Source organism: Somniosus microcephalus, unplaced genomic scaffold (genome assembly GCF_052327205.1).
Source record: "Somniosus microcephalus isolate GS21.2 unplaced genomic scaffold, FLI_Smic_1.0 unresolved_chr2, whole genome shotgun sequence".
Lineage (NCBI taxonomy): Eukaryota > Metazoa > Chordata > Chondrichthyes > Squaliformes > Somniosidae > Somniosus > Somniosus microcephalus.
Window position 1 is genome coordinate 16,378,474 of NW_028225180.1, and position 24,891 is coordinate 16,403,364.

General features: G+C 47.3%; 3 non-coding genes across 3 annotated transcripts; 1 reads left to right on the top strand and 2 right to left on the bottom strand.

The window, feature by feature from the left end:
* The first annotated feature begins 6,629 nt into the window (after window positions 1-6,629).
* On the top strand, window positions 6,630-6,702 carry trnat-ugu (transfer RNA threonine (anticodon UGU)). Its single transcript has one exon. It is a non-coding gene; the product is annotated as a tRNA-Thr (tRNA).
* Window positions 6,703-17,057: 10,355 nt separating this feature from the next.
* Window positions 17,058-17,130, bottom strand: trnat-ugu (transfer RNA threonine (anticodon UGU)). Its single transcript has one exon. It is a non-coding gene; the product is annotated as a tRNA-Thr (tRNA).
* A 1,909-nt stretch (window positions 17,131-19,039) lies between these two features.
* On the bottom strand, window positions 19,040-19,112 carry trnat-ugu (transfer RNA threonine (anticodon UGU)). The gene has a single exon. It is a non-coding gene; the product is annotated as a tRNA-Thr (tRNA).
* Between the last annotated feature and the right edge of the window lie 5,779 nt (window positions 19,113-24,891).

A 24,891-nucleotide genomic window follows, 5' to 3' on the forward strand; every position in this document is an offset into this window, starting at 1 on the left:
TTGTTTCTTTTTGTTTCAATAAATACTGGTCTTCTTTGCACCCAACCACGAGTCTCGTTTTGTCTACATCGCTGCTGAATAAGTCCAGCAGTCAGAACCAGGAAAGGGGAGCGATTCGAAACCGCATGGAGCTCTGGAGTGGCTCAGAGACTTCTGACTGGCCAGAGACAATAACCCCAATATTTATAACCCCCAATAATTCCTACACCCTTCCCTTCTCTCGCTCTGTCCCACCTTACCCCTTCGCTCTCTTGCCTCATCACCCTTCCTTCACTACCACCTTACCTGCTCTCTTCCTCTCTCCCCTTCCGCCTTTTGCTCTGTTCTCTCTTTCCCCTCTCTCTCTCTCCCCTTCCCCTCTCTTCCCTCCCCCTTCTCCTCTCTCTCTGTCTTCCCCTCCCCTCTCTCTCTACAACCTTCCCTCTCCCTACCCTTTCCCCTTTCTTTCCCCTCTCTCTCTCTCCCCTTCCCCTCGCTTCCCTCCCCCTTCTCCTCTCTGTCTTCCCCTCCCCTCTCTCTACAACCTTCCATCTCTCTAGCCTTCCCCCTTTCTTTCCCCTCTCTCTCTCCCCTTCCCCTCTCTTCCCTCCCCTTCTCCCCTCTCTGTCTTCCCCCTCCCCTCTCTCTCTACAACCTTCCCTCTCTCTAGCCTTTCCCCTTTCTTTCCCCTCTCTCTCTCCCCTTCCCCTCTCTTCCCTCCCCTTCTCCTCTCTCTCTGTCTTCCCCCTCCCCTCTCTCTCTACAACCTTCCCTCTCTCTAGCCTTCCCCTTTCTTTCCCCCTCTCTCTCTCCCCTTCCCCCTCTTTCCCTCCCCTTTCCCCCTCTTCCCACTCTCTCCCTCTCTCCTCTTACCCTCTCGTACACTGGATACTGGGGGAAATCGAGGGACATGGGGATCAGGTGGGAAAGTGCAGGTTTTCTTAATGCGTTTATGGGATGTGGACATCGCTGGCAAGGCCAACATTTATTACCCGCCCCTAATTGCCTTTGAGAAGGTCTAGTTAAGTTTCTGGTCAATGGTGACCCCCCAGGATGTTGATAGTGGGGATTCAGTGATGGTAATGCCGTTGAATGTCAAGGGGAGGTGGTTAGACTCTTGCTTGTTGGAGATTGTCATTGCCTGGCACTTCTGTGGCGCGAATATTACCTGCCACTTATCAACCCAAGCCTGAACGTCATCCAGGTCTTGCTGCATGCGGACATGGACTGCTTCATTATCTGAGGAGTTATGAATGGCGCTGAACACTGTGCAGTCATCAGCGAACATCCCCATTTCTGACCTTATGATAGAGGGAAGGTCATTGATGAAGCAGCTGAAGATGATTGTGCCTAGGACACTGCCCTGAGGAACCCCTGCCGCGATGTCCTGGGGCTGTGATGATTGACCTTCAACCACCACGACCATCTTCCTTTGTGCTAGGTATGACTCCAGCCAGTGGAGCGTTTCCCCTCTGATTCCCATTGACTTCAGTTTTACTAGGGCTCCTTGATGCCAGACTCGGTCAAATGCTGCCTTGATGGGCAGTCACTCTCACCTCACCTCTGGAATTCAGCTCCTTTGTCCATGTTTGGACCAAGGCTGAATGAAGTCAGGAGCTGACTGGTCTTGGCGGAACCCAATCTGGGCATCAGTGAGCAGGTTATTGGTGAGTAAGTGCCACTTGATAGCACTGTCGATGACACCTTCCATCACTTTGCTGATGATTAAGAGTAGACTGATGGGGTGATAATTGGCCGGATTGGATTTGTCCTGCTTTTTGTAGACAGGACATACCTGGGCACTTTTCCACATTGCCGGGTAGATGCCAGTGTTGTAGCTGTACTAGAACAGCTTGGCTAGAGGCGCGGCTAGTTCTGGAGCACAAGTCTTCAACACGCTAGCCGGGATGTTGTCGGGGCCCATAGCCTTTGCTGTATCCAGTGCGCTCAGCCATTTCTTGACATCAATTGGAGTGAATTGAATTGGCTGAAGACTGGCTTCTGTGATGGTGGGGACCTCAGGAGGAGGCCGATATGGATCATCCACTCAGCACTTCTGGCTGAAGATGGTTGCAAACGCTTCAGCCTTGTCTTTTGCAATCATGTGCTGGGCTCCACCATCATTGAGGATGGGGATATTCATGGAGCCTCCTCCTCCCGTTAGTTGTTTAATGATGAGGTAGAAGATCATCCATGATCATATTGAAGGGTGGAGCAGGCTCGAAGGGCCGAGTGGCTGACTCCTGCTCTTATTTCTTATGTTCTTATGTTTTTATGAGTTTTTATGATCTGGAACGAACTGCCTTAAAGGGTGGTGGAAGCAGATTCAATAGAATTACACAGAAAGAGGCTATTTGGCACAACTGTTCCGTACCGGGGTTAATGCTCTACGCGAGTCTGCTCCCACCCCTCCTCATCTCACCTCATCATTGTACGAAAGCCTGATATTTAAAGATATTTAGTAGACAAGAATCATATATGCATAACTTCAAGTGTAGCCATTGACCAAATAATATTACCCATAATTATCCTGGGTAACGAGGAAACTAAGACTTGTTCAAAATGCAGCTGCAAAGACAATCAAAAGCAGTTTTGATCTAAGTTTTGATAACAAACAGCCACAGGCTGTGAGTGAAGGTCAAATCATTAAATAACATATTATGTTGCTAAGTAGAACTGAGGTTTTGCTTAACAAAACTAATTGCAATGATATTTAAAAAATAATTCGTAGAAGGACATAAAATGAGAGAGATCCAGAGATAAGGTATTTATCTGGTCGATTAAAGTGAGATAGTCTGGATACCTCAAGACTAGTGAAACAGCGCTGATATGGGCCCTTGGTAGAAGGGCCTTGTACCAGGGAGGCAGGAAATGAAAGAGATAAAGTAAATTCTAATGGGGCAAAAAACTATAAACAAGATAACACTGAACATGGCAAAGTTGGTGGAAAAATACTGGAAAGGCGGGATGCTACTTTAGTCTGAGTGACAATGGTATTTTGACCATTAGAACCAATTATAAAAGGTGATTTTGTTAAAGACCATATATGGACACTGGCCAAACCAACTGTTGATAAGAAAAGGGTTACATAGAAACATCGAAACATAGAAGATAGGAGCAGGAGTAGGCCATTCGGCCCTTCGAGCCTGCTCCGCCATTCAATGAGATCATGGCTGATCATCCAAATTCAGTACCCTGTCCCTGCCTTCTCTCCATATCCCTTGATCCCTTTAGCCTTAAGAAATATATCCAACTCTTTCTTGAATATATTTAATGAACTGGCCTCCACCGCGCTCTGTGGCAGAGAATTCCACAGGTTCACCACTCTCTGGGTGAAGAAATTCCTCCTCATTTCAGTCCTAAATGGCTTACCCCTTATCCTTAGACTATGACCCCTGGTTCTGGACTCCCCAGCCATCAGAAACATCCTTCCTGCATCTAGTCTGTCCAGGCCTGACAGAATTTTATAGGTTTCGATGAGATCCCCTCTCAATCTTCTAAACTCCAGTGAGTATAAGCCCAATCGACACAATCTCTCCTCATACGTCATTCCTGCCATCCCAGGTATCAGCCTGGTGAATCTTCGCTGCACTCCTTCCATGGCAAGAACGTCCTTCCTCAGGTAAGGCGACCAAAACTGCACACAGTACTCAAGGTGCGGTCTCACCAAGGCCCTGTACAACTGTAGCAAGACATCCTTGTTCCTGTACTCGAACCCTCTCGCTACGAAGGCTAACATACCATTTGCCTTCTTAACCGCCTGCTGCACCTGCATGCTTACCTTCAGCGACTGGTGCACAAGAACACCCAGGTCTCTTTGCACTTCCCCGTCTCCCAATCTATTGCCATTCAAATAATAATCTGCCTTCCTGTTTTTGCCACCAAAGTGGATACCTCACATTTATCCACATTATAGTGCATTTGCCATTTTTCTGCCCAATCACCCAACCTGTCCAAATCGTACTGGAGTTTCACGACATCCTCCTCACAGCTTACCCTCCCACCCAGCCTTGATACTCAAAGAGCAACTTTACACAGACGTACTGCGAGGACAAAAGAACAGACTGAAGACGACGTCATCTGTGTCCGAGAGGTTCCAGAGACCAAGGGCTGCGAGCTACTCGTTAAAACTATCGCCGAATATTAAGTATATTACACTGTATGCCTAATAAATCTTGATCTATTGCTCAAACATACTGGCTGACATAAGGAAACTACTGAGTGCTTGGCTTGAGTATAAAACAAGGCTTTAATCAACTGTTTCACAACCATGAGCTTTAGTTACATCACTAGTTCCTGGTTACAGAAACATCCTGAGCAAGCTGGGCCCCCGCCCGAGTATTTATACTTTTCTTGGGCGGCGCCACCAGCTGGCCGCCCAGTGTTATCTCATAAATCATTTCTACATGAATGGTTAGATACATGACATTGGCTGCTGTCTATTGGTGTCTTGTCCAAGAGCTCCGAGATTGTTAAGATCTTACGACGTCCTTCTGTTCCCTTCTCCCTCATGTGTTTATCCAGCTTCCCTTTTAAATGCATCTATGTTATTCATCTCAACTGCTCCCCGTGGTAGCGAGTTCCACATTCTCACCACCCTCTGGGGAAAGAAGTTTCCCCTCAACTCTTCATTTTAGTAGTAACTTTCTAAAAGGGATTGGATAAGTGCTTGAAGTGGGAACAATTTGCAGGGCTATGGGGTAAAGAGCGGGGGAGTGGGACTAATTGGATAGAATCTTTCAAAGATCCGTCACGGGCCAGTCTGAATTGGCCTCCTCCTGTGCTGTATCATTCTGTGATTGTTCAGTGGTGAATCATCGTGAATGTTTGTTTGGGGCCCCGCCCCCATGTTCGGAACAACAGTGCTAAGATCGAAAGTTGCAGTCCAGGTGGCTCCATTGCCCAGGAGTAATTGGCCCAGAAATTCGGGTCGGGGGTCTTCCCGCGGGTGCAAGCCTCCGACCTGCACTTACCTAGTGCGCCGGCCGTTGAGCTGTGGGCCCGCGTGGGATTCCGATCCTGGGCCTCCTCCAACTGCCGGCGCGCAGTGCTTGCGTATCCCAGGGGCGCAGTTAGTTCGAAGCGTCCCCTGGGATCACGTGGGCCATGGAGAGCCAATGGTAGCAGGGAATGCTTCATTCATAAGTTTGACAGGAAGAGCTGTCAAACCTATAAATATTATAAGCCCCAAAACATCACTAAAACCTCAAATAAATTTTTTAAAAATCACATTTTTAAAATAACTATAAATTACATAAAATAACTATTTTAAACAATAATTGAAATTTTTGAAGAAGTTAATTACAGTTTCTAACGGGGCTAAAAGTAAACTTACCTTTCTTTAAAGTATTTAAAAATAATAAACCTGTGAAAAAAATGTTTTAATTATACTTAATTCACCACTTACCTTGTTAAAAACAGGCCTTGCGACTGCTTTTTAGAAGCGTAGCTCCTGGAGACTTACCCTCCCGGAGAAACCTGCAAAAAAAATGGAAGTTCCAGGCGTACGCGCTGTAATGATCAATAACATGTCATTCTAGAGTGGTACACCAGATGGAGCCATAGAGCTGTATAGAGTTGGATATTTAGTTGTATGTGTTTAAGACTACACTACCCACAATGCACGATGCACTAGGCTACCCACAAGGCAGTAGTCAAGATGGCTGCCTGCACACAGAAGTACACATGCTGAATTGCTACAGATGCTGTACCTAGAGAACGTGTACTGAATAAATAACTAGTTAGAAGCTAGCTGTTCATAATAAGAATGTCTAGTTATTAATGAACATAACACACGTTGCCTCTCCGGCGCACGCGTTCCACCTCTGAACCCCATCCTTTAAGGGAACGGAAGTTCCGGTTTGCCGTGCATGCGCAGTTGTACAGGGCCTTGGTGAGACCACATCTTGAGTATTGTGTGCAGTTTTGGTCGCCTTATCTGAGGAAGGATGTTCTTGCCATGGAGGGAGTGCAGCGAAGATTCACCAGACTGATACCTGGGATGGCAGGAATGATGTATGAGGAGAGATTGGGTCGATTGGGCTTATACTCGCTGGAGTTTAGAAGAATGAGAGGTGATCTCATTGAAACTTATAAAATTCTAACAGGAGTAGACAGACTAGATGCAGGAAGGATGTTCCCGATGGTCAGGGAGTCCAGAACCAGGGGTCACAGTCTAAGGATAAGGGGTAAGCCATTTAGGACAGGAATGAGGAGGAATTTATTCACCCAGAGAGTGGTGAACCTGTGGAATTCTCTGCCACAGAAGGCAGTAGAGGCCAATTCATTAAATATATTCAAGAAGGAGTTGGATATATTTCTTAAGGCTAAAGGGATCAAGGGATATGGGGAGAAGGCGCGGACAGGGATCTGAATTTGGATGATCAGCCATGATCTCATTGAATGGCGGAGCAGGCTCGAGGGGCTAAATGGACTACTCCTATGTTTCTTCTATGTTTCTATGTTTCTATGGCACTTTCGTTGGGCCTACGTGTGAGTACCCAGTGCGTACTCTCCCGTGGGGACCCGAAGTTCTGGCCCAATATTAATAAGTGCAGGTCACATCCCCTTGAATGAATTTTGTTTTTTAAAAGAGCCCCACCTCATTCTGCAATTGCACAGGACTAACTATGCCATATCTACAATCAGACGGCTCCATAGCTCAGGGGTTAGAGCACTGGTCTTGTAAACCAGGGGTCGTGAGTTCAAATCTCACTGGGGCCTACTCAATTTTGGCTTTTCTTCCTAAATTCACCGTCAATTAGCGACACTGTCAACACCATCAACCAGAACAGTTCACTCCGCACTTTAAACACAGCGCACAGCAGTTTCACTTTCCAGCCCCAGTCTGTATCCGACCTTTTTTAATATCAAGTCTCGGAACCACCAGTAGATCCTGATACTTCACACTTACTGCCTTCCCAGTTTTTATTCTCAAGACGTGGCGAAGTAAGGTGGACTAAAGGGTTTAAAAGCGTTCAATCATGAGAATAGATTGCACAGTCTAGGCTTGTTGTTTTTTTGATATATTCATTCATGGGATGTGGGTGTCACTGGGAAGGCTGGCATTTATTGCCCATCCCTACTTAAGAACATAAGAAACAGAAGCAGGAATAGGCCACTCGGCCCCTCCAGCCTGCTCCGCCATTCAATAAGATCATCTTGGGCTCAAAGCCACTTCCCTGTCCGCTCCCCATAACCCTTCACTCCCTTATCTTGCAAAAATCTGTCTATCTCCACCTTAAATGTATTTAATGACCCAGCCTCCACAGCCCTCTGGGGCAGATAATTCCACAGATTTACGACCCTCTGAGAGAAGAAATTCCTCCTCATCTCAGTTCTAAAAGGGCGACCCTTTATTCTGAAACTTTGCTCCCGAGTTCTAGATTTCTCCACGAGGGGAAACAGCCTCTCTGCATCTACCCTGTCGAGCAGTTGCCCCTTCAGAAGGTGGTGCCGGGCCTTCTTCTGGAAGCACTGGTAGCGGTTCAGATACAACTGAGGGCAGTTAAGAGCTTTAAAAATAGGAGCAGGAGTAGGCCATGGAATCACAGAATCGTAGAAAGTTACAGCACAGAAGGAGGCCATTCGGCCCATCGTGTCCGTGCCGGCCGACAAAGAGCTCTCCAGCCTAATCCCACTGTCCAGCTCTTGGTCTGTAGCCCTGTAGGTTACAGCACTTCAAGTGCGTATCCAAGTACTGTTTAAATGTGGTTAGGGTTTCTGCCTCTACCACCCTTTCAGGCAGTGAGTTCCAGACCCCCACCACCCTCTGGGTGAAGAAAGTTCTCCTCAAATCCCCTCTAAACTACCGACCAAGCAGCATATTGACCTCTGCTAAGGAAAATAGGTCCTTCCTATCCACTCTATCTAGGCCCCTCGTAATTTTATACACCTCAATTAAATCTCCCCTCAGCCTCCTCTGTTCCAAAGAAAACAACCCCAGCCTATCCAGTCTTTCCTCATAGCTAAAATTCCCCAGCCCAGGCAACATCCTTGTAAACCTCCTCTGTACCCTCTCTAGTGCAATCACATCCTTCCTGTAATGTGGTGACCAGAACTGCACGCAGTACTCTAGCTGTGGCCTAACTAGTGTTTTATACAGTTGAAGCATAACCCCCCTGCTCTTATATTCTACGCCTCGACTAATAAAGGCAAGTATTCCGTATACCTTCCTAACCACCTTCTCTACCTGTCCTGCTACCTTCAGGGATCTGTGAACATGCACTTCAAGGTCCCTCTGACCTCCTGCACTTCTCACTGTCCTACCATTTATTGTGTATTCCCTTGCCTTGTTAGCCCTCCCCAAATTCATTACCTCACACATCTCCTTAAGATTAGGATCACAAACCACACACAGATTACCCAAAGGGTTTTGGAAGTTGCAAGGCTTTTATTAAAGAACTACAGTTTGAAAGCATAATCAGATATGACATATGGTTGAAGCTGAGTATAATAGACATACAACCCGTGAGAGTAGAAAGCGATCTACGACTCCCGAAGTGGAACGCCACGACCGGACGGACGGTTGGGTAGATGACTGACGAGGCAGCATGGAGGTCCCGGGACAGCAAGTCTCTGCAGTCAGTAATAGCAGTCAATTCTATCTATTCATCCCCCAAGCTGTTGGAGGTGTTAGGCGTGAGGCAGCATTGATCCACCTCAGAGGCTAAACTTAGCCAAGGTGTTAGGCGTGAGCCAGCATTGATTTCCACCTCAAAGAAGCCTTCACCCTCATTGCTTGACTTCTTCTCTCAGCCCTCTATATTTATAGTTATTTCGGTGGGCTGTGATCTATCTAATGTCAATCACCTATAATTATCTATAACCCAAGTGTGGTGCTTCTTTCTGCATGGCTGATGAGGCCTTTCTCTTATCTTTCTGAGGAATGTTTTGTTATGTTTCTTTAAATAAAGCTATTCACAATATATATTAATGATCTAGACGAGGGAACTAGATGTAATATCTCCAAGTTTGCAGATGACACAACGCTGGGTGGGCATGTGTGCTGTGAGGAGGATGCAGAGAAACTCCATTTGATTTGGACAGGTTGGGCGATTGGGCAGATGCATGGCCAATGCAGTATAACGTGGATAAATGCGAGGTTATCCACTTTCGTGGCAAAAACAGGAAGACAGATTATTATCTGAACGGCAATAGATTGGGAAAAGGGGAAGTGCAACGAGACCTGGGTGTCCTTGTGCACCAGTCGCTGAAGGTAAGCATGCAGCTGCAGCAGGCGGTTGAGAAGGCAAATGGAATGTTGGCCTTCATAACGAGAGTGTGGAGATGCCGGTGTTGGACTGGGGTGGACAAATGTAAGAAGTCACACAACACCAGGTTATAGTCCAACAGTTTTATTTGCAATCACAAGCTTTCGGAGCGCTGCTCCTTCATCAGGTGAAGTGGAGAGAGGCATACAGACACAGCATATATAGTCAGAGAATACTGCCAGCTGATTACAGGTAATCTTTCTAACTGCCATTTATCACACCTCGGCAGAGAGATAATCACAGCAATCAAAGGTGTGAATGGTGTCCACAGGCAACGGAACCCTGTGTGAGAACCTCTCTGGATACGTCGAGGGCATCCTGAAACCCATCGTACAGGGAACCCCCAGCTTCTGTCGCGACACTACAGACTTCTTACAGAAACTCAGCACCCACGGACCAGTTGAACCAGGAACACTCCTCGCCATGATGGAAGTCTCGGCACTCTACACCAGTATCCCCCACGATGACGGCATCGCTGCGACAGCCTCAGTAGTCAACACCAACAACAGCCAATCTCCAGACACCATCCTACAACTCATCCGCTTCATCCTTGACCACAATGTCTTCACCTTCGACAACCAGTTCTTTAACCAAACACACGGAACAGCCATGGGGACCAAATTCGCACCCCAATACGCCAACATCTTCATGCACAAGTTCGAGCAAGACTTCTTCGCTGCACAGGACCTCCAACCAACGCTATACACCAGATACATCGATGACATTTTCTTCCTATGGACCCATGGCGAAGAATCACTGAAAAGACTACACGATAATATCAACAAGTTCCATCCCACCATCAAACTCACCATGGACTACTCCTCAGAATCAGTTTCATTCTTGGACACACGAATCTCCATCAAAGACGGACACCTCAGCACTTCACTCTACCGCAAACCCACGGACAACCTCAGGATGCTCCACTTTTCCAGCTTCCACCCTAACCACGTTAAAGAAGCCATCCCCTATGGACAAGCCCTGCGAATACACAGGATCTGCTCAGACGAGGAGGAATGCGATGGACACCTACAGATGCTGAAAGACGCCCTCGTAAGAACGGGATATGATGCTCGACTCGTCGATCGACAGTTCCGATGGGCCACAGCTAAAAATCGCATAGACCTCCTCAGAAGACAAACACGGGACACAACCAACAGAGTACCCTTCGTCGTCCAGTACTTCCCCGGAGCGGAGAAAGTACGCCATGTTCTTCGCAGCCTTCAACATATCATCGATGACGACGAACACCTCACTAAGGCCATCCCCACGCCTCCACTACTCGCCTTCAAACAGCCGCCTAACCTCAAACAGACCATCGTTCGCAGCAAATTACCCAGCTTTCAGGAGAACAGCGACCACGACACCACACAACCTGCCACGACAACCTCTGCAAGAAATGCCAGATCATCAACACAGGTACCATCATCACACGTGAGGACACCACCCACCAGGTACATGGTACATACTCATGTGACTCGGCCAACGTTGTCTACCTCATACGTTGCAGGAAAGGATGCCCCGGAGCATTGTACATCGGCGAGACCATGCAGACACTGCGACAACGGATGAACGGACACCGCGCAACAATCGGCAGGCAGGTGTGTTCCCTCCCAGTCAGGGAACACTTCAGCAGTCAAGGACATTCGGCCTCCGACCTTCGGGTAAGCATTCTCCAAGGCGGCCTTCGAGACACACGACAATGCAAAATCGTCGAGCAGAAACTGATAGCCAAGTTCCGCACTCATGAGGACGGCCTCAACCGGGATCTTGGGTTCATGTCACGCTACATGTAACCTCACCTGACGTAGGGTCATCCAGACTCGAGTCGACATTGGCTTGTTCTCTCTACACAGATGCGGCCGGACCTGCTGTGATTTCCAGCAAAGAAAATGCTTTTTGTCTGTTTTTTGTTTTTCATACAGACCCCAGCATCTGCAACATTTTACCCCTTGTGACCCCACCTCATTGTTCTTTGATGTAATGTTTTCCTGACTGACCTGTTTGGACACCATTCACACCTTTGATTGCTGTGATTATCTCTCTGCCGAGGTGTGATAAATGGCAGTTAGAAAGATTACCTGTAATCATCTGGCATTATTCTCTGACTATATAATCTGTGTCTATATGCATCTCTCTACTTCACCTGATGAAGGAGCAGCGCTCCGAAAGCTTGTGATTTCAAATAAAACTGTTGGACTATAACCTGGTGTTGTGTGACTTCTTATATTCATAGCGAGAGGATTCGAGTACAGGAGCAAAGATGTCTTGCTGCAGTTGTACACGGCCTTGGTGAGACCACACCTTGAGTATTGTGTGCAGTTTTGGTCGCCTTATCTGAGGAAGGATGTTCTTGCCATGGAGAGAGTGCAGCGAAGATTCACCAGACTGACACCTGGGATGACAGGAATGACGTATGAGAAGAGATTGGGTCGATTAGGCTTATATTCACTAGAGTTTAGAAGAATGAGAGGTGATCTCATTGAAACTTATAAAATTCTAACAGGACTAGACAGACTAGATGCAGGAAGGATGTTCCCGATGGCGCGGGAGTCCAGAACCAGGGGTCACAGTCTAAGGATAAGGGGTAAGCCATTTAGGACTGAGATGAGGAGGAATTTTTTCTTGCATTTTACGACCCTCCTATCATTTTGGTGCTTGTTACTTGACCTCGCTGACACTTCCCCCATTTGTTCCTGACTGCATTTTAATTTCTGTTCTAAGAGTCAAACTTCGTCTACGAACCTAATAGCTATTTCTTACTCTCCAGATTGAATTCCATTTGCCACTGTTCTGCCCACCTGACCAGTCCATTGATATCTTCCAGCAGTCTGCAGCTTTCTTCTTCATTATCAACCACACGGCTGATTTTTGTATCATTCGGCCCCTCGAGCCTGCTCCGCCATTCAATAAGATCATGGCTGATCTTCTACCTCATCTCCAACTTCCTGCACTTTTCCCATATCCCTTGGTTCCCTTAATATCCAAAAATCTATCGATCTCCGCCTTGATTATCTTCAATGACTGAGCCTCCACAGCCCTCTGGGGTAGAGATTTCCAAAGATTCACCGCCCTCTGAGTGAAGAAATTTCTCCTCATCTCAGTCCTAAATGGCCGACCCCTTATTCTGAGACTGTGACCCCTGGTTCTAGACTCCCCAGCCAGGGGGGAAACATCCTCCCTGCATCTACCCTGTCAAGCCCTGTAAGAATTTTATACATTTCAATGAGATCACCTCTCAGCCATGTTGGTGAGGGACTGGAGTCACATATAGGTCCAAACCCGGTAAGGATGACAGGTTCCGCCCCTAAAGGGACATGATTGATCCTGTTGTTTTTTTTGCTACAATCCAACTGTTTCATGGTTACTAGCGCTGATGCCAGATTTTTATTGCTGGTATCAAGTTCAAATTTTCCTGATTGGCCTCCAACAACCACAACCACCTTCCTTTGTGCTAGGTATGATGGGACTTTGTCTCCACAAGGACTGTGCGGTGATCACTCCTACCAATACTGTACGACTCTAGTCAGCGGAGCGTTTTCCCCCCGCCCCCGATTCCCACTGACTTCAGTTTTACTAGGGCTCCTTGATGCCACACTCGGTCAAATGCTGCCTTGATGTCAAGGGCAGTCACTCTCACCTCACCTCTGGCATTCAGCTCCTTTGTCCACGTTTGGACCAAGGCTGAATGAGGTCTGGAGCCGAGTGGTCCTGGCAGAACCCAAACTGGGCATCAGTGAGCAGGTTATTGGTGAGTAAGTGCCGCTTGATAGCACTGTCGATAACACCATCCATCACTTTGCTGATGATTGAGAGTAGACTGATGGGGCTGTAATTGGCCGGGTTGGATTTGTCCTGCTTTTTGTGGACAGGACATACCTGGGCAATTTTCCACTTTGGCGGATAGATGGCAGTGTTCTAACTGTACCAGAACAGCTTGGCTAGAGGCGCGGCTAGTTCTGGAGCACAAGTCTTCAGCACGATAGCCAGGATGTTGTCGGGGCCCATAGCCTTTGCTGCATCCAGTGTGCTCAGCCGTTTCTTGATATCACGTGGAGTGAATCAAATTGGCTGAAGACTGGCTTCTGTGATGGTGAGGACCTCAGGAGGAGGCCGAGGTGGATCATCCACTCAGCTCTTCTGGCAGAAGATGGTTGCAATTGCTTCAGCCTTGTCTTTTCCACTCACGTACTGGGCTCCGCCATCATTGAGGATGGGGATATTCATGGAGCCTCCTCCTCCCGTTACTGGTTTAATGGTCCACCACCATTCACGACTGGATGTGGCAGGACTACAGAGCTTTAATCTGATCCGTTGGTTGTTGGATTGCTTAGCTCTGTTCCGCTGTTGAGCGTGCATGTAGTCCTGTGTTGCAACTTCCCCAGGTTGGCACCTCATTTTTAGGTACGCCTGGTGCTGCTCCTGGCATGCTCTTCTACACTCCTTATTCAACCAGGGTTGGTCCCCTGGCCTGATGTTAATGGTAGAGTGAGGGATATGCCGGGCCATGAGTTTACAGATTGTGGTGGAATACAATTCTGCTGCTGCTGATGGCTCACAGCGCCTCATGGATGCCCAGTTTTGAACTGCTAGATCGGTTCTGAATCTATCTGGAGTTTATGCTTGAACTGTATATAACATTAGTTAGGCCGCAGCTAGAGTACTGCGTGCAGTTCTGGTCATACATTACAGGAAGGATGTGATTACACTAGAGAGGGTACAGAGGAGATTTGCGAGGATGTTGCCTGGGCTGGGGAATTTTAGCTATGAGGAAAGATTGGATAGGCTGGGATTGTTTTCCTTGGAATGGATCAGGCTGAGGGGAGACTTGATAAGGTGTAGAAAATTATGAGGGGCCTAGATAGAGTGGATAAGAAGGACCTATTGCCCTTAGCAGAGGGGTCAATAACCAGGGGGCACAGATTTAACGTAATTGTTTATATAGAAACATAGAAGATAGGAGCAGGAGTCGGCCATTCAGCCCCTCGAGCCTGCTCCGCCATTCAATGAGATCATGGCTGATCATCCAAATTCAGTACCCGGTCTCTGCTTTCTCCCTATATCGCTTGATCCCTTTAGCCTGAAGAAATATATCCAACTCCTTCTTGAATATATTTAATGACTTGGCCTCTACTGCCTTCTGTGGTAGAGAATTCCACAGGTTCACCACTCTCTGAGTGAAGAAATTCCTCCTCATTTCTGTCCTAAATGGCTTACCCCTTATCCTTAGACTGTGACCCCTGGTTCTGGACTCCCCGACCATCAGGAACATCCTTCCTGCATCTCGTCTGTCCAGTCCTGTCAGAATTTTATAAGTTTCGATGAGATCCCCTCTCATTCTTCTAAACTCCAGCGAGTACAAGCCCAATCGACCCAACCTCTCCTCATATGTCACTCCTGCCATCCCAGGTATCAGCCTGGTGAATCTTCGCTGAACTCCTTCCATGGCAAGAACATCCTTCCTCAGATAAGGCAACCAAAACTGCACACAATACTCAAGGTGTGGTCTCACCAAGGCCCTGTACAGCTGCAGCAAGACATCCTTGTTCCTGTACTCGAACCCTCTCGCTATGAAGGCCAACATACCATTTGCCTTCTTAACCGCCTGCTGCACCTGCATGCTTACCTTCAGCGACTGCTGCACAAGGACACCCAGGTCTCGTTGCACTTCCCCTTTTCCCAATCTATTGCCATTCAGATAATAATCTGCCTTCCTGTTTTTGCCACCAAAGTGGATAAGCTCGCATTTATCCACATTATATTGCATCTGCCATGCTTCTGCCCAATCACCCAACCTGTCCAAATCGTACTGGAGTTTCTCGGCATCCTCCTCACAGCACACACGCCCAACCAGCTTTGTGTCATCTGCAAACTTGGAGATATTACATCTAGTAGAAAGTTTAGAGGGGATTTGAGGGGAAATTTCTTCACCCAGAGGGTGGTGGGGGTCTGGAACTCACTGCCTGAAAGGGTGGTAGAGGCAGAAACCCTCATCACATTTAAAAAGTACTTGGATATGGAAATGAAGTGCCGCAACCTACAGGGCTAGGGACCAAGAGCTGGAAAGTGGGATTAGGCTGGAGAGCTCTTTGGCGGCCGGCACAAACACGATGGGCCGAATGTGCAGTAAATTTCTATGATTCTATGATTTAGCACAGTGGTAGTGCCACACAACACGATGGAGGGTGTCCTCAGTGTGAAGGCGGGACTTTGTCTCCACAAGCACTGTGTGGCGGCCAGTCCTACCAATACTAAGAACATAAGAAGTAGGAGCAGGAGTCGGCCGTACGGCCCCTCGAGCCTGCTCCGCCATTCAATAAGATCATGGCTGATCATCGACCTCAACTCCACTTTCCCGCCCGATCTCCATATCCCTTGAATCCCCGAGAGTCCAAAAATCTAGCGATCTCAGCCTTGAATAGACTCAAAGACTCAGCATTCACAGCCCTCTGGGGCAGAGAATTCCAAAGATTCACAACCCTCTGAGTGAAGAAATTCCTCCTCATCTCGGTCTTAAATGGCCGACCCCTTATCCTGAGACTGTGACCCCTAGTTCTAGACTCTCCAGCCAGGGGGAACACCCTGTCAGCATCTACCCTGTCAATCCCCCTCAGAATCTTATATGTTTCAATGAGATCATCTCTCACTCTTCTAAAATCCAGAGTATATGCCCAATCTACCATCATAGGACAGCCCTCTCATCCCATGAATCAATCTAGGCAGGAAATGTGAAATATCAGGATATATTGGTGAGTCTGAGATTTGATATCCTTGCCCAGAAATTCGGGTCGGGGGCTTCCCGCGGGTGCAAGCCCCCCCGACCTGCACTTACCTAGCGCGCCGGCCGTTGAGCTGTGGGCCCCCGTGGGATTCCGATCCTGGGCCTGCTCCAACTGCCGGCGCGCAGTGCTTGTGTATCCCAGGGGCGCAGTTAGTGCGAAGCGTACCCTGGGATCACGTGGGCCATGGGGAGCCAATCGGAGCAGGGAATGCTTCATTCATAAGTTTGACAGGAAGAGCTATAAATACTATAAGCCCCAAAACATCACTAAATCTTCAAATAAATGTGTTAAAAAATCACATTTTTAAAATAACTATAAATTATGTGAAATAATTATTTTAAACAATAATTTAAATTTTTGAACAAATTAATTACATTTTCTAACGGGGCTAAAAATAAACTTACCTTTCTTTAAAGTATTTAAAAATAATAAACCTGTGGAAAAAATGTTTTAATTTTAATTAATTCACCACTTATCTTGTTAAAAGCAGGCCTTGCGACTGCTTTTTAAAAGTGTAACTGCTGGAGACTTACCCTCCCGGAGAAACCTGAAATAAAAACGTACGTTCGATGCGCACGCGCTGCCTCTCCTGCGTTCGACCTCTGAACCCCTTCTTTCAGGGGAACGGAAGTGCCGTTTTCCCGCGCATGCGCAGTGCCGGCACTTCCATTGGGCCTACGGGTGAGTACCCCGTGTGTACTCACGCGTTGGGACCCGAATTTCTGGGCCCATAGAATCGAAGTAATGGCTGGAGCAAAGGAGGAGTCCATTCAGCCCGTGCCGGCTCTCTGCAAGAGCACTTCAGCCCATCCCACTCCCCCTGCCCTTTCCCCGTAGCCCAGGCAATTTTTTTCTCTCAGGTGCTTACACAGTTCCCTTTTGAAAGCCACGATTGAATCGTTTTGGTTGCAAACTGGGGCTGGAAAGTGAATCTGCTGTGGGCTGTGTTTAAAGTGCGGAGTAAACCGGTCTGGTTGATGGTGTTGCTAATTGACGGTGAATTTAGAAACAGAAGCCAAAATTGAGTAGGCCCCAGTGAGATTTGAACTCACGACCCCTGGTTTACAAGACCAGTGCTCTAACCCCTGAGCTATGGAGCCACCTGTTTTCCAAGTGCCTATTTTAATCTTACTATTGTTAAGAAGGAGGTGGAACCCAAACAAACCTTCACAATGATTCATCCCTGTCCAATCACAGAATGATACAGCACACAAGGAGGCCATTCGGCCCAACGCTCTCGCGCTCTCTCTCTTCCTGCCTCTCTCTATCTATAGCTCTCCCTCTGTCTGTCTCCATCTATCACTGTCTCTCGCTCTCTCACTTTCTCTCCATCTCGCGCAGTTTGATCTGGGAGTCAATCAGAACAAGGGACAAATCTTCCACCAAATTCAGCCTAAACTAGTGTGTCGGTGGCCTGTCCACTCATGTGGGGAGTGTGTCAGTGTGGTTATAGTCGTGGATTAGAATTCCGCAGTTCTAATCCCACTTGGGTAGATAGTGCGTTTTGCGTTTAATGAATTTGGTTAATTTACAGACTGGCACCAGGGGAAAAACAAATTGCCACGGTGTTAAGCTAGGTGTTAATCCAATACTGCTGTACCAATGATTCGCAAGGCATGATGGACTACTTGACATGCAGTGAATAGTTTAAATGTAAAAACTGATGCAGGACTGTGGGAATGCAGTACACATAGATAAGAAAGGACAGGAACAGAACGTTTAGATAACTGTTGGAGGCAGTCTCATGGTCGAATTTTGTTGAAAGCAAAAGTGAATTTTAAACAGAACTCTGTAAAAAGAAACAAATGACTTGTGCAGCGTGTGATCGCCTAGTTTTCTGTATTCTCATGATGACTTGCAATTTATGAAAATGTATAAATATTGTAGCCCCGTGAGTCTAAGGGCGCACTCTAGAGGAGACTTCCTTGTGTGCAAACATAAGGGGTTTCTCAGAGTGAAGTCCAGTACCGGTTACCGGAATAAAACTTTACTTATTTTACAGTTTCTGACTTTGTGTATTACTGAGAAAGTGACAATAGACTGACCGGCGTGTTGAGTCTCCTAAAGCAGCGAACCTTGATTCCCCAAGTTTGGGGTTGATCCTCCTCACAGAAGCGAGGGGTTAACAACGGTATGGATTATCAGTTACAAACCCACCTGGATCATCTTACGCCCTTCACCTCATCTTGAGAATAAAAACAGCGAAGGGAGGAAATGGGAAATATCAGGATATATTGGTGGGTCTGTGATTTGATATCATTGAATGGTTACAGCATAGAAGGAGGCCATTCGGCCCGTCGAGCCCGTGCCGGCTCTCTGCAAGAGCACTTCAGCTCGTCCCACTCCCCCGCCCTTTCCCCGTAGCCCTGACAAATTTTCTTTCACGATAGCAAAATACTGCAGATGCTGGAAATCCGAAATAACAACAGAAAATGCTGGAAAAACTCAGCAGGCCCGGCAACATCCGTGGAGAGAAATTAGAGTCAACGTTTCGGGTCAAAACCTTTATCAAGACTAAAGAGGCACAGGAAATGAAATAGATTAAGGGGCCGGGCTGGGAGAGAACAAAAGAGAAGAGAAGAGACATTAAGAGGTATTCAAAACGAGACGATATGGTGATAGGACTAGTGGAGACAAAAGACGGCTCTAGATTAGGTGTGAAATGCGCTGGCAGAATGGGAGACAGCTGCCATGTGGGAGAGAGAAAATAAAAGGGGGGGGGGGGAAACCAAAACAAAGGTGTGGAGAAAAAATATAAGTCAAAATGTAATGGGGGCCGAGGTTATGATCTGAAATTGTTGAACTCGATATTGAGTCCGGAAGGCTGTAAAGTGCCTAATCGGGTGCTTCTCCAATTCCCTTTTGAAAGACACAATTGAATCTGCTTGGCCACAAACTGGGGCTGGAATGTGAAACTGCTGTGAGCTGTGTTTAAAGTGCAGAGTGAACAGCTCTCCTCCACGCGTTGCTAATTGATGGTGAATGTAGAAAGAGAAGCCAAAATTGAGTAGGCCCCAGTGAGATTTGAACTCACGACCCCTGGTTTACAAGACCAGTGCTCTAACCCCTGAGCTATGGAGCCACCTGTGCTTTAAGTGCCTATTTTAATCTTACTATTGTTAACAAGGCGGTGGGGCCCAAACAAACATTCACAATGATTCATCCCTGAACATTCACAGAATGATGCAGCACACAAGGAGGCCATTCGGCCCACCGTGCCTGTGCCGGCTCTTTGAAAGATTCTGTCCAATTAGTCCCACTCCCCGCTGCTCTTTCCCCGTAGCCCTGCCAATGTTTCCACTTCAAGTGTATCTCCCATTCCCCCTTTTCAAAGTTGCTGCTAAACTAAGGAATTCAGGAGAAACTTCTTGACCCAGAGAGTGGTGAGAATGTGGAACTCGCTCCCACAGGGCCTGGTTTGAGACGAGTAGCTGAGATGCATTTACACAGGATTCCATCGGATATACGACACAGAAAGAGGCCATTCGGCCCAACCAGTCCATGCCGGCGTTTATGCTCCACTCGAGCCTCCTCCCGTCTTTCCTCATCTAAATCTATCAGCATAACCCTCGATTCCCTTTGTTGTGTGTGTACCTTTAAGAGAATAACTGGTCTCAGACTGCAATACCGGCAGTGACCACCCCTGTATAAAAGGCGCTAGAGAGCCTCTGTTGGTTCGTTTCGTTTATTCCTTTCACCAGTAAAGACTTGTTTGTTTCTCTCCTGCTAGTCCGTGTCTCAATCATTCACGGACTTAACACTGGCGACGAGGTAGAAAGAACTTACCTGCAACTCAGCAGCAGCTCCGACGACGTTGAAGGTCGGAAGAAAATTTTTTTTAAAAAAGAGTCCATTGAAACTCGAGGAACGGGCGTCGACCGTCAATCATCGGGTTGAAGGCTTTGCAGGAGCGACGTTCCAGAGCCAGGCTGGGTTCCTCAGTCCGTGGTTTCCCAGCTAATCGGGCTGGTGGCAGGTAGTGCTCTGATCCTTCCTGGGCTGCAACGGGGCCGGGCAGCGAGTCGGGAAGCAAGGAGAGAGAGAGAGGGTGGCGCATACAGGGCGCGGCCGGTGTTTCGAAGCTGGGCAGCGTTCGGACCTCAGAAGAGGGAGGGAAGTGTCCCAGAGGGTCCGCTCCACGACGGGAAGATAATAAAAGAAAACGAATTAATATTTAACGCGCAGGAAACCGTGGAAAGCAGCGCTAACAACAGCGGGGAAGAAGACAAAGCGCGGGAGGCGCCATTTTGTTAAATCGGGGAAGAAGGCAAAGCGCGGGAGGCGCCATTTTAGATTTGCAAGATGCCGAAGACTGGCTGTATCACTGCTTTTGATAATACATTAGAGGACTGGACCACGTATGTGGAAAGAGTCGAGGTATATTTCGAGGCAAATGAAATAGCGGAGGGGAAAAAGGCATCAATATTGCTAAACTTAATGGGCGCTAGAACGTACGGCCTATTGCGGGATCTGATTACTCCAGCCAAACCGAAGGCGAAGAGTTTTAACGAAATTGTTGCTGTTCTACAGGAGCACTTAAACCCTGCACCGCTGTTGATAGCAGAAAGATTTAAATTCCACAGGAGAACTCAGCAGAAAGATGAGAGCAATGCTGAGTATCTTACGGAACTACGCAAGCTATCAAAGCACTGCCAGTTCGGAGCAGGACTGGCAGATACCCTACGGGACAAATTTGTCTGTGGACTCCTGAGTGAAGGAACACAGAAGAAGTTACTCGCAGAAAAAGAGCTGACGCTAGATAAGGCTTTCAGCGTGGCAGTCTCGTATGAAGCAGCAGCCAGGGGAGCTGCAGAAATTCAACAAAAACCACAGGAATACAGCACCCACGAAATGACACGGGGATTTGCAAAATGTTATCGCTGCGGCAGAACTAACCATGACCAGAAGGACTGCTGGTCCAAAGACAAAATATGCAGACAATGCAGGAAGATTGGACACATTGCACGAGTTTGTAGGTCTGGGAAGAAGACCAGCGACAACAAAAAGGCTACTAAGGAACCGTACAAGAAAGTACAAAAGATGACGGACAGTAGTTCCGAAGACCAGATGAGCGATAGTGAATCTGAGAACAGGAGATTAAACTGTCTCAAACTTCACAATGTAATCGCAAAAGAGGATCACCGAACCATTTGGGTCACCCTCACGATAGCAGGGTCCCAAGTTAAAATGGAATTGGATACAGGATCAGCGCTAACCGTCATGAATCGACGAGACTATGAGCGGCTATTTTCACACATACCCTTGAGAGAGACATCCATCGTCTTGACGACGTATACGGGGCAAAAAGTATACCCCAGAGGAAAAATAAGGGTGCCTGTCGAATACAATGTCAAGAAAATACGGAAATTGTATCTCTACATACTGCCAAATGGTGGACCACCGTTATTGGGACGGGAATGGATCAGGAAGATAAACTTAGATTGGCATTCCATTCATGCAATGACGGTGGACGGTAAAAAAGATGAAGACGTCACTCCTGGACGATTGTCAACAATCTTAGCTAATGCCAAAGAGGTATTTCAACAAGAACTGGGCACGCTTAAAGGCGTAACCGCCTCGTTAAAAATAGAAGAGAATGCAGTTCCCAAGTTTTTCAAAGCGAGACCGGTACCATATGCAATTCGCCCAGCCGTTGAGGCAGAGCTGGAGAATCTGGAGAAGGCGGGCGTGTTGTCTAAGGTCGACTGGAGCGAGTGGGCGACACACATCGTTCCTGTCATGAAGAAAACGTTAAGCAATAAGTCCGGAGAGCCAAGGAAGATTCGCATTTGTGGGGATTTCAAGGTGACGGTGAACCCTATCCTTCACACAGTACAATATCCTCTTCCAAGGATAGAAGACATCTTCGCCTCACTGTCTGGAGGGAAGCGTTTTACAAAAATTGACCTAGCACAAGCATATTTGCAGATGGAGGTTGAAGAATCCTCTAGGAAGTATCTCACGATAAACACTCACAAAGGTCTTTACCAGTATCATCGATTGGTATCCGGAGTAGCATCGGCTCCGGCGATATGGCAAAGAGCGATGGAACAAGTCCTGCAAGGGATTCCGGGGACTCAGTGTTACTTGGACGACATCCTTGTAACAGGTGAAGAAGACAGTGAACACCTTAACAACCTAGAACAGGTGCTCACTAGACTACGGGAACATGGGCTGCAAGCCAACCGCCCCAAGTGCAAATTTTTCAAGAAACAGATATCGTATTGTGGCCACGTGATTGATGAAGAGGGGTTACATAAGTCCCCTGACAAAATTGAAGCGGTTATTAAGGCCCCAGCGCCTGAAAATGTGTCGCAACTGAGGTCATTCCTCGGGTTGGTGAATTACTATCATAAGTTTTTGCCGAATTTGTCGACAATTCTGCATCCACTGAACGCCCTGCTACGAACGGGGGTAGCATGGAAATGGAGCGATGCTTGTAAACGTGCTTTTCAGAAGAGTAAGGACTTAATCACTTCGAAGGAAGTATTGGCTCACTACAACCCAGCACTGCCAATCAGGCTGGCGTGTGATGCGTCTCCCTACGGCATTGGGGCGGTACTGTCACATAAATTCCTTGATGGTTTGGAGAGGCCGATAGCTTTTGCGTCACGCTCGTTAACTTCTGCCGAGCGTAACTACGCCCAGATTGACAGAGAGGCCCTCAGCCTAGTGTGGGGGGTGAAGAAGTTCAATCACTATCTGCACGGTCACAAATTTACTCTACTAACCGATCATCAACCTCTTGTCTCCATTTTCAACCCTCAGAAGGCGTACCGATAATGACAGCACAACGGCTGCAGAGATGGTCCCTTTCCAAGGAGCACACCAATATGACATCGAGTACAGGGGAACTAAACAGCATGGAAATGCTGATGGATTGTCACGTCTACCGTTGCCGACGGTGGAAGAAGAAGACCTTGCAGTGGATCCAATGGAGTTATTCCACTCGACCATAGTCGAATGTCTCCCTGTGACGAATGCAAACATAGAAAAGGAAACACGGAATGACCCGACACTATCATGGGTCTATGATTTAACGGTGAAGGGATGGCCAGCACATGGCGAACCACTGCTGCCAGCATTTTCGTCAAGAAGAGAACAGCTGTCAGTGTGCAGAGGAACCTTGATGTGTGGATCCAGAGTAGTAATTCCACCTAAGTTGATGGATAGAGTGCTCAATGAGCTTCATGAGGGTCATCTGGGTGGGGTAAAAATGAAGAGCTTAGCCAGAGCGTTTGTGTGGTGGCCGGGAATCGATAGAGAAATCGAAGAGATGACCAAGAGCAGGATGCCAGAAGGTCCAAAACGCCCCACCACAAGCTCCTCTGCATCCATGGGAGTGGCCCTCATCCCCATGGCAAAGGGTGCACATTGATTTTGCTGGTCCCTTCATGGACTCGATGTTTTTAATTGCGGTGGAGGCACATTCAAAGTGGCCAGAGGTAATAAAAATGTCCTCAACCACCACGGAAAAAACTATTGCAGTTTTACGAACCATATTCGCCAGGAATGGGCTGCCTGAACAGATTTGCTCTGACAATGGACCACAGTTTGTATCTGAAGAGTTCCGGAGGTTCTTAAAGAACAATGGTGTTAAGCATTACACATCTGCTCCATATCATCCAGCCACTAATGGATTGGCCGAGAGGTTTGTCCAAACATTCAAGAAGGCTATCAAGGCAATGTGTAATGAAGATATACCCCTACAACACAAGGTGGACAACTTCTTGTTTGCCTACCGGAATGCGACACATGCGGTTACCAACCAAACTCCAGCCATGATGTTCTTCAATCGAAGACTACGATGCCGCTTGGATTTGGTTAAGCCAAACGTCCGAAGAGATGTGGAGAACAGGCAGTTTCAGAATATGAATGAAAGGCCGACCAGGAGTTTTAAGATAGGTCAACCAGTTTTGGCCCGGGACTACCGCACTGAGAAATGGCAGCCAGGAACGATTTGTACACGACAAGGACCTCTCATGTATACCGTGGATGTTGGGGAGAGCATTGTAAGACGCCATGCTGACCAGATTCTAGAGTCACTGGAAAACGTCAACTCCACACCACGATCTGATACACCTGGTAATGAAATCGACGTTCCAATTGCAGCTACCGCAGAACCGGTAATATTGGAAGCAGATGAACCAAACAACGACATTGATTCCGACTCAACATTGCCAGAAGAACCTGATACTCCAAAGAGGCGTTATCCAGACAGAATCAGGAAGCCTCCTCAAAGACTGAACTTATAATTGCTTAAACTTAACCAATGTATCTAGCAACAGTAATTGTGATTGTAATTCGTTATCATTAGTGTTAAATGAATGTTATGTACTGTTTATCTAAAAGGGGAGGAATTGTTGTGTATGTACCTTTAAGAGAATAACTGGTCTCAGACTGCAATACCGGCAGTGACCACCCCTGTATAAAAGGCGCTAGAGAGCCTCTGTTGGTTAGATTCGTTTATGCCTTCCACCAGTAAAGATCAGTTTGTTTCTCTCCTGCTAGTCCGTGTCTCAATCATTCAAGGACTTAACACCCTTCTCCCTCATATCCTTGCCCAGCCTCCCCTTAAATGCATCTATAATATTCGCTTCAACCACTCCCTGTGGCAGCGAGTTCCACATTCTCACCACTCTCTGGGTAAAGAAGTTATCGATGTATCGAACCTTGGTTAGACCGCACTTGGAGTACTGCGTACAGTTCTGGTCGCCATGTTATAAACAGGATATAGAGGCACTGGAGAGGGTACAGAGAAGATTGAGTTCAAATTGAGTATAAATTCAGCATTTGTGTTCAACTAATTTGGCATTTTAGAGGCTGGCACCAGAGGGAACAATGGCCACAGGATGAATTAT